Raw genomic sequence first — 9,015 nt, 5'->3', positions numbered from 1 at the left:
GGTATTTGGGAGTTCCTGTCATGTTATCCACCTTGGTGGCTGCGAGAGCTGAATTCTTCCTATGGTTCTTGGATTCTCAGTTTGGGTGCGGTTTCTTGGTCTTTATTGTGGTTTTGTTGGTTTTCTATGTGTAGGACATCTTTAAGAATCTTTTTTAGGGCTGGTTTGGTGGAGATATATTGTTTCAATTTTTCTTTGCTATGGAATGTTTTTATTTGACCTTAGGTTATGAAGGAGAGTTTAGCTGGGTACAGTATTCTTGGTTGATAATTGTTTGTCTTTAGGCATGGCATACATCATTCCAGGCTCTTCTTGCTTGGATTTAATCTGCTGAGAAATCTGAGATGATTCTAATTGTTTTGCCTTTATAGGTAATTGATCTTTTCTCCTTAACAGCTTTAAGGATATTTTCCTTGGTGTGAATTGATCCTGTGTGGGTTATAATGTGACAGTGGGATGTCCTGTTCTGGTCTCGTCTATTTGGAGTTCGAAAAGCTTCTTGTATCTGAATAGGCCTATCTTTCTGCATGTTTGGGATGTTCTCTTCTAGGATCCTGTTAATCAAATTTCCTAGACCATTAACTTCTGTCTCTAGGTGCTCCTCTACACTCATTATCCTCAGATTAGGTGTCTCTTAAATCTTGTATTGATCTATAATATTCCTTGGATTTGTCTTGGATGGCTGTATGTTCTTTCTCTATAATATCTAGGATGTCTTCATTAATTGAGATTCTATCTTCTGCATGGTTTAACCTACTGTCAAGACTTTCCACTTTGGTTTTATTTCTTTTCCTTCTAATTCGTCGTCTTTGATGGCTTCAATTTCTTAGTTGGAGCTTTGTTTTAGATCTTGTATGAACTTTTTTACTTCCTTAATTTGTTGTTCAGTGTTTATTCTCAAATCACTTAGTTGATTGGTTATAGTTTCCTTGGACTCCCATTCCTTCTGTTTGTCTCCCTTCAGCATTCCCTTTGTGGTCTCCTTGACTCCTTTCAGCTCTCTGTTTATGGATTCCATGAATGCTTCTACTGATCTTTGTGTATTCTCATCCTGCTCTCTCAATTCCTGTATTACTCTTTGATTAACTTCCTCATGTTCTCACAATTCCTGTAGATCTCTTTGACTGTTCTAAGCCTGCTCACAAAATTCCCGTGTCTCTCTTTGTTCTCAGCCTGTTCATGCAATTCATGTCTTTGTTTTGACTGTTCTCAGCCTGCTCACACAATTACTTTATTTCTCTTTGACTGTTCTCAACCTGCTCACACAATTCCTGTATCAATCTTTGAGTAGCTTCCTCACACTCACGAGATTCCTGTATTAATCTTTGGTTTACCTCCTCTCTCTCCCTGAGTCCCTTACAGGTCTTTAATCTTTTCATTCACAATGTTTACCAGGAGTGTTTGTAGAGCTCTTTGGGAACTGTACACTGGATTATTCATTAACTGTTCTGTCACCTGATTATCATGAGTGGGAGTTGAAATACCCGGACTTACCATTTTTCTTGTTCTTTTCTGGCTTGTTCTGCCCATTTGGTATGAAAGTAACACCAATTTTGTGCTAGAAGACTATTTTAAGGCAAACATCAACCAAAGTCCTGTAGTTGCACAGTCAAAAGCCAGTTGATATAATCTAGTTCAACAGACACAATCTATTCAACATCAAACAACTATGGATTAATGGGCTAAGAACAGCAATGAAGAATTTGGCAAACCAGAAATTATTAGGTTTTGGGAGAAATATGAGGAAAAATAGGATTAGAGGGATATGGAGAGGTAAAAGTAGAGTGATTTAACCAACTCCTAATCTCAGAGAGGGAAATGAATTGGACAGAATGTTAGGAGAGAGATTAAAAAAGGGAAGAAAAAAACAAGAAAAAATGGAAAAACAAAAATTCTTAAAATATTATATATAAAGAGATAATACTGCTATTATCTCTATTGTCTCTATTATCAATACTGCTATTGAAGAATTTAAGCCAAAGAGGTTGAATAATAAATTTCTGGATTAAATGTGTACACAAAGGGGGATAAGGTCTAATAATCGACGATGGAATATATCTGCGGATGAACAGAAAAGCAATTAAGTCACACAAAAAAGAAAGAGAAAAGAATGAAGAAAATAAAGAAAGAAAGCACCAAAAGGTCAATAGAGATAAAAAAAAAAAAGCACACACACATATATACACCTAAAGTAAAAATTATAAGAGGAAAAAACAAGATTAATAAGAAACAATTTTTAAAAAATTAAAAATTAGAAAAAGATCTTTTAATTTTTTTGAGGGGGGACATGGGAAGATCCTGTATCTCCCTTGTGTTCATAACCAGTCTCTTTGTGGAGTCTTTGGTCTGCTTGAAACGTTTGGTTTTCCTGTGGCTTGATTGGTTTCTTTTATTTATTTTTTTGTGGGGGTTCCTGTCGTGGGGTGTGAACTCTGGGCCTGTGTACTGTCCCTCAGCTCTTTAGCTCAAGGCTAGCACACTACAACTTGAGCCACTGTGCCACTTCAGGCTTTTTTTTTTCTTTTTGCTTATGTGGTGCTGGGGAATCGAACCCAGGACCTCATGCATGCAAAGCAAGCGCTCTACCACTGAGCCACCTTCCTGGCCCTTGATTGGTTCCTTTTTATTATTTTATTTTATTGTAAAAATATTGTACAGAGGTGTAATTACATGGGCAAGATATTGAGTACATTTGTTATCAATCATGGTAGCCTCCTCCTTTGTTTCTGCTTCCCATCCCTTCCCATCTTCCCCCCGCCACCCCCACCCAATCCTCCTTCCCCCCCTCCAAAGTTGTAAAGTTCGTTTTTGACATAACGACTTGTACATCTCATTGTTGCAATGGGTCTACCTGTATCCCTATGTAAACGATTTGTTTTTTCCTTCCCCTCTACAAATTATATGGAACCAACCCAGATGCCCCTCAGTAGATAAATGGATCAAGAAAATGTGGTATATACACAATAGAATTCTATATCTCCATGAGAAAGAATGATATTGCCCTATTTGTTAGGAAATGGAAAGACTTGGAAAAAATTGTATTAAGTAAAGTAAGCCAGGCCCAAAGAAACCAGGTCTCATGGTTTCCCCTATTTGCAATAACTAGTATATGTCTGAGTCAAGCAGAAATGGTCAGATAAGTTGATTTTAGGCTAAAAGAACAAAGATAAGGATTCAAATGTTTGTTCTTTCTTGTGATTGATTGGTTTCTTAAGTCAGTTTGTTTGAGCAGGAAGAAAAATGCTCTGCATTATCCAGATCCTTCTCTCAGGCTAGTTCAGTGGGAGGGAGATCTGCTTTGAATATCACAAAAGAGGGAGATGGCTGTTTCCTCTAGTTTGGAGATGCTGTGAGGAGGCTAGGTTCTGGGTAGTGATAAGGCCTTTCAGCAAACAATAGCTTTTCCCTGAAGGGCTAGCTTTTGAGACACTCACAGAGCCCAGCCTGGACCCATTCTCAGGGTTTATGTTTACTGAATTTCAGTTGATTGACTAGGCTGCTGTAGTGAGGGGCAGCCTCTGGTTCTGTTTACCCAGTGACAAAAGACACTTCTCTAGGGGCGGAGCTTTCTTTTCCTGGTCTGGGTGACTTTCCCCTGGGTGGAGTATAGCCTGGAAGGTCAGGTCAGGTTCCTGTGACCTGCTAAGTGAGTCTTTTGTTCTATTTAAATATTTATTTATATATATTGTAAATATACCATACAGAGGGGTTACATTTACATGGGCAAGATGATGAGTTCCTTTCTTATCAAGCATTGATAGGGCCTGAGTTGGAACTAGCTGCTCAGCTTGGCCTTTGTCTGTATCAAAGATGGAGATCTGTGGTGGGGGGGGGGGCAGCCTTCCCTCCTCTAGTCCCTGAGAAGGAGTGAGGATGTCAGGGTTCTACTCATGCCAGAGTATTGCTTCTTAGATTGTCTGTGGTCTGCAATATGCAGGATGAAGATATCTGCTCCTTGTCAGTTCTTGCTGGTGTTGAGTAGAATCCGCTGGCCTGCTGCATCTGGCACCTTTGTCCCAGGCTCTCTGTGTTGTAGATATGGTGGCTCTGGCCACCGCAGCTGCCGCAGACGTGGGTACAGGCAGTGCTCAGATCTGTCTCCTAGCCTGGATTTTCCCTCTCTGGCACAACTTTCTGTTCTGTAATGGCACACTTGGTGTGATTTTCTGGCCTAGGACTGTTCACTGGAACACTAAAACTGCTTTCTATGTGAGAACTTGTTTAGCCTCCAGCTTTTCCTCTGCCATCTTCCTGGAAATCCAGGGACTATTAATCTTATATGCATTTCTGAACTTTATAATGTGTAAAATATATTTTTAGCAAATTAGATGTTTTTAAAAAGTGAAAAGATTAAATATTCCATGCTGCCTAAAATATGTGTTATTTTAAAAAATTGATATCAATGAACTCATATTCCTTGAATAACGTACTATATATGCACCTTTGAAGAAGCAAATTTAAAATTTAGAATTTATTTGAAGTGCTGAGACTTGGAAGGAAACCTTCTGCATGCTCAATGTATCTAATCATAAACAGGGATACTTAACCTAATGTAGAAAGCAAAAAGATAGAGTTTCTATGAAAGGAAGATTAGTTATATTTACAATTGTAGAAAGAATTCAGGTAAAATCAAATAGCACCCCAATGGAGTGCTCTTAGGGGCTGAAAAAGGTACCTCATTCCCTGGATTGTGAATAAACACTCTAAAATTGTGACAGATAAATACTATTATATAACGAGTACTATTTGGTTCATTCATCTCCAGAAAATGTCATTCCTTCTATTTCATAATATTGAATAAACATTCCAATTACTAAACTATACACAATGTTTCAATGTTTACATTTTATGAAAACCAACTGAAGCAATATTTGTTCCCAATGAATGTAAGATGATGAGTTTTAAAGGGCTTCATATCTCTTAAGACATTTGACTTACATTAATGGTCCGGAGATTTAATATATGTGGATATGTAGATTACACACACACACACACACACACACACACACACACACACACACACACACACACACACACACACAAGCATATGCATGTATATTTCAACAAGTAGTATAAAAATCTTTAAAAACAAATCATACCAGGCTGGGATGTACCTCAGTGGCAAAGTGCTTGCCTAGCAAGTACAACGTCCTGGGTTCGATCCCCAGTACCAAAAAAGAAAAGACAAAAAAAAATCATATCACTGGTAGCTGCAGATCAAACAATTACACATAAAGTATAGGTTTTTAAAAGACTGGAAATGGCTCATCAGAATACTTGATAAAATTCATATTAGAGGCCCATTTCTTCCAATCTTATTACTGATGTGTCATTTCAATGTGTAATTCCCTGAAAACATTTGTCCCTTCTTTTTGGATTTACTTCTAGGAGTCTCTGTGTTTCTTGTTCTTGGTGACTATGTTAAAGGCCAGGACAATGGTTGGGGTGTCTTCTTTGTAGTTATCTGACATGGTAAAGATAACGCCATCATCTACATCATCTCAAAACTCCTGAAAGTCACAGTGGCTGTGATCCTAGGAAACCCAGGTCTATCTAAGTTTACAGGAAAGCCTGGGGAAATCTTCCTTTCAACAAATTCTCTAAAGTTGATAAAGGGCTTGAAGGGAGCAATCACTTCTAGAATATTAAAAAACTCCCTACCTAAGGGAAATTCTTGACTCATGTCAATTGTGCCTTCAAATGTCTCCTTTTTTTTTGCATGCCAATTCTCTTCACAGATGTGGAGCTTTTCAACTTCTAGGAGATCTATAATCTTGCTGTGTGATAGTGCTATGAGGGATTGTCTTGGAATAGGGTCAAAATTCTTTTCCATTGAGCACTGCCTCAGCCTCATAGGATGAGGAGAGAGGGAGGAGTTGGGGACGGCAGGAAGAAGGTTCCTTCTAATACAGGCAAGGCCACTCTGAGAAGAAGTCAGAGGATCCCTCTACAAATAAAATGTCCACTAAGGAGCCAAGTAGGAAGGACCTTAGCAGGGCTAAGACTCAGGAATGAAGCAGTGATTCTAGCAGGAGCCAGGGACCTGAGTCCTGCTCTGGCTCAGCCTCCAGCTTTGGCTCCTGCAGCTGCTCCAGCTCTTTCTCAAGAAGCTCCAGCATAGTCCTGCAGCTGCAGATCTGCTTCCAGCAGTGCCCCAGCTCCCTAGCCCCCAGCCCTTATCTGCTCAGACATCACACCAGACCATGGTCCCCTACAAATCCAACACCCAGGAGGTCATGCCCCTGGAGCCCAGGATTCCCCAGACAAGGCTTCTAGTCCCTGGACCACAGCCCCTGATTCAGCTCCATCTCCACCTGATAAGCAGGTACCTGATGCTCCCCCCTTATAATACAACTCAGTTTTGTCACTTCACTAGCCCACGAGTGGCTGTAACAAAGGATCCCTTATTGAGACAATTCATCTGCAGCCCAGTTATGGCTCCCAAATTTTTGTGGATTTGAGGCTCTCTTCATATGTGTGGCCTGTAATTTTCTGGCTAGAGAGTTCATTCCTTCTCCATTCCTAGAGTGTTTGGTGCTTCCAGGCTTGCCACTGATTACTGGGGATAGTCTGGCAACATAGGGGTTCCCTTGTTTGTCCAAGGCATAGGCTTTCAGGGAAAAGGGATGAAGCTGCTGTTCCTGTTAGGCCTGGCCCTTGACCCTGACTAAGCCCCGTTCTACCCTGAGAGAATACCACACCGTGTTCCTTGCTGTGAATGGGTCTGTTTACCAAAGACTGCCCCCACCTCATTTTGCCTGCCATTCATGGTGTTCTTGCAGGTTTGCCTTGGCAATATGTATATTGCTCCCTCCCTCCTTCCCTTTCTCCTCCCTCCCTCCCTCTTTCTCTTTCTCTCTCTTTCTCTCTCTCTCTCTCCCTCCCTCTCTTTCTCTCTTTTGCCTTTATTGTGTATATCTACTATATCTACTATATAGTGTTGTATATATACTATTATTAATTTTGAGTTTTATAACTGTAGTATTTTAGGTAAGGTTGTGTTTATGCTTTGCCGGGTACAATAAAGATATTGTACTGAATAAACCTAGAACTGGATTGCAAAAAATTAATCTCTTCTGTTACATTTTTTCCTTTATTCAAGCTTTCCCTGAAGGCTTTGTTTTGAAGAATATCCTCCTCATTGAGATGTTCTTTTGTTCCTAGAAGTCTGCCCAAAAGCTTCCTATTCTTTCTGTTTTATCTTCTTGGAAAAGCCCTCCAATTTGGGCACATGTGAAAGAAATTGAATTGTTTTATAACGTTGCAGAATATCACTGTTCACTAAAATGTCAGCGTCTTCTGTTTCAATTGTCTCCCCATTGAAAATGAGCTCGAATGCTTTCATTGGCACTTCATGTTACTCAAGTCTGCAAGAGTTATGTCAAGCCTGACACTGAGGCCTTATTTGTGTATTATACATGCATCAGAATGCAGAATTAGGGAAAATAAACAGTCAGTTCTGAAAATCCCAGAGAAGTTCTAGATAAAAGTCACTGAGCCATTGCAAGATGTTTAATAACAGAAGTAGTTAAACATCTGGCTCCTTATAGAGATAACTCATGTATTCTTTTGCCCTGGCTGGATGCAAAACTTAATCCTCACATCTCATTCTCCTAAGTAATCCTTACTACTCAGAGTCAGAATTGAGTTTGGAGATTTTGTTCAAGACTAGTGCTTTATTGGGAGAGCCACAGTTCCACTCCTCAGTTTTTACTAGAGATGACTCATGGATTTTTTGCCCTGGATGGCTGCAAACCTTAATCCTCAAATCTCAATCTCCTATATAGTCCTTACTACTGAGGGTCAGATAGAGTTTGTGCCTGACCGTTTGGTTCAAGACTAGTGTTCGTGCTCTACCACTTGAGTCACAGTTCCACTCCTGGCTTTTTTCCCTGGTTAATTAGTGAGAAGAATGTCATGAACTTTCATGCCTGGGTTGGATTTTACTTCCACCCTAAAATCTCCACCTCCTGAGTAGCTGGTGTGGACCACCAGTGCCTAGGTCTACCTTGGTCCCTAGCTTCAAGCCTCTGCTCTTTATTCCTTTGATATTATTGGTGTTGTCCTCCTTTTAGATTTCAATTGGGCTTAGTTTCCTGAGTCATTCAGTCTCTGGTCCCAGGAATCCATAGAAATGCTGTTATGACATCTAGGCTAAACATAAGGCAATAAGCCTGGGATAAACAGGATGGTGTCCAAGCCTGCGGCTTCTTGCATCTGTCACAGGGTGAATGATCCCAGGGCTTTCTTTTAATGCCACCGCCTTCTTGGAGGTCTCCTAGCTTCCTTACCATCTGACGGCAGGCATACCATGTCCTAGGGTGCAGAGCACTAAGGCTTCTCCTTTATTGCACTGCCACCATTGGGACGGTCAGAAGTCACTTGTCTCGTCTGAACTTTCATTTCACAGAAATTGTGGTTTAAACCCAGCATTCTGATTCTTCCTTTTTCTGGATCTTTGCCTATCTAGCAAGTTTGAACTGTCTTCTGGTCTCAGAAAAGCCAGATGTGCATACCAACAATTGTACCAATTCAACACCCAGTGATATGGGGGCTCTCTCTGTTCTGATGTGAAGCTCAGAGGTCTTTACTACCTGCATGCATCTTTCTTCCTAGGAACACAGGGCTATTATTTCCCTGAAGAGCCATGGCCTTAAAAACCTTGATGGAGTCAGGCACCGGTGGCTCTCACCCATAATCTTAGCTACTAAGGAGGCTTAGATGTAAGAATCAAGGTTCATATAAGGTTGAACAGGAATGGTAATGGCACTCCTCTTTCAATATCACTGCCTCCGAAGAAGTGACCCACTCTCAAACAAAGAATCAAACCAACTAGAGAGGTTCCCATTGTGTGGGGAGACCAGCCTTTCCATGAGCCTATTACTGAGGGCTCCCCTTACTCCAGGAGCCTTGGAAGGGGCATTGGCTCCCTCCAGCAGCAGGCCTATTTCCCCTCTAGGAACAGCATTCACCACAGCCTCTAGCCAGCAAGACACTCTTTGTCCATGTTGGGAA

General features: G+C 40.7%; 1 pseudogene; it reads right to left on the bottom strand.

Annotated features, from left to right (window-relative positions):
• Positions 1 to 5,384: 5,384 nt before the first annotated feature.
• Positions 5,385 to 7,501, bottom strand: LOC122102940 (annotated as a pseudogene).
• Positions 7,502 to 9,015: the final 1,514 nt, after the last annotated feature.

Source organism: Dipodomys spectabilis, unplaced genomic scaffold, assembly GCF_019054845.1.
Source record: "Dipodomys spectabilis isolate Male_0828 unplaced genomic scaffold, ASM1905484v1 ptg001055l, whole genome shotgun sequence".
NCBI classification, from domain to species: Eukaryota; Metazoa; Chordata; class Mammalia; order Rodentia; family Heteromyidae; genus Dipodomys; species Dipodomys spectabilis.
This window is presented reverse-complemented; position numbering and strand designations above follow the sequence as displayed.